The sequence below is a fragment of the Otolemur garnettii genome, unplaced genomic scaffold (assembly GCF_000181295.1).
Source record: "Otolemur garnettii isolate 467f Iridium unplaced genomic scaffold, OtoGar3 scaffold00061, whole genome shotgun sequence".
Classification (NCBI taxonomy): Eukaryota; Metazoa; Chordata; class Mammalia; order Primates; family Galagidae; genus Otolemur; species Otolemur garnettii.
This window is the reverse complement of record NW_003852456.1, coordinates 11085200-11086843: the sequence shown is the minus strand read 5'-3', so window position 1 is coordinate 11086843 and position 1644 is coordinate 11085200.

The following is a 1644-nucleotide window of genomic DNA, read 5'->3' as shown; positions in this document are numbered from 1 at the left end:
GAGAGCTTGGATTTAAATTCTAGCCTTATCAATTACCTGCTATGTGACCTCAGGCAAGTTACTTATCTTTATCTGCCTCAATTTGTTCATCCATAAAATGTGAATAACTGCAGTAATTAATACATACTTATAGAACTAATGGATTAATTTAAGTAATGTACTGAGAACAGTGCCTAGCAGATAGTGAGTACTGTGTTACTATATTATTATTGTTGTTGTTTTCTGATACAGAGCTTCAAGCTGTCATCCTGGGTAGAGTGCCATGGCATCACAGCTCACAAGCAACCTGCAACTCCTAGGCTCAAGTGGTTCTCCTGCCTCTGCCTCCTAAGTAGCTGGGATTACAGGCAGCTGTCACAACATCTGGCTTTTTTTTCTGGCTTGCAGCTATCATTGTTGTTTGGTGGGCCTGGGCTGGATTCGAACCCGCCAGCTCAGGTGTATGTGGCTGGCGCTTTAGCCGCTTGAGCCACAGGCGCCGAGCCTTGTTGTTGTTTTTTGACAATTTGTAGAAATCTATTAACACTGAAAGTATTTAATTTTCCCATCAGCATTCAAAGCACCTTTTTAAGTTGCATGCTTGCTGTGGTCACAAAATCCCTTTTTATACTTTTAGAAGATCTGCCTGTACTTCTCTAGTCATGAATTCTTATTCCTGAAATTAAGGAACAATACAGAATAAGACATCTGTATACAAACTATAATAATCTAAATCCCTAAATATTTTCTACAGGACAGTTAGTAGATAAAATTCTTCTTCAAGGTGTTTTTTTGTTTCAGACGGAGTCTCACTATATTATCCTCAGTAGAGTGCCGTGGTGTTATAGCTCACAGCAACCTCAAACTCTTGGGCTTAAGCAATTCTCTTGCCTCAGCCTCCCAAGTAGCTGGAATTATAGGTGCTCGCCATAGCGCCCAGCTATTTTTTTGGTGCAGCTGTCATTGTCGTTTAGCTGGCCCAGGCTGAATTCGAACCCACCAGCCTGGGTGTATGTGGCCAGTGAGCACTCTACCCACTGAGCTACACGTGCCGCCTATATTATTGTTGTTACTTATAATGCTTCATAGGGAAAATGGTGTTTAATTTTTGTTGAATTTTTTTTTTTGTTTACTAGTGATGAGAATCTTTTGAACTATTCATCCATGTTCTCTGTCGATTTTCTCCTAGGTAGTCTTTTTATTAATTTGTAAAAGTGCCTTATATAATGAAGTCCTTATCTGTCATGAATGATTTTTCCTGAGATCATATTTGCTTTCAGTTTTATTTAAACACAAAAGTTTATTTTGATGTGAACAAATATATTATTTTCTTCCTATTTTTGCTTTTGTTATTACAATTAAATCCTTTACCCTACACAGATAGGTAGTGAAAGCTAAAAAAAGTGAGAGTGAGTGAAAGAGCAAGAGTGAGAAAGTAGCTCAGTGGTTAGGGCGCTGGCCACATACACCGGGGCTGGCGAGTTCCAACCTGGCCAGGGCTTGCTAAACAACGACAACCACACACACAAAAAGCCAGGCATTGTGGCTAGTGCCTGTAGTCCCAATTACTTGGGAGGCTGAGGCTAGAGAATTGCTTAAGCCCAAGAGTTTGTGGTTGCTTTGAGCTGTAATACCATGGCACTCTACCAAGGGCAACACAGTGAG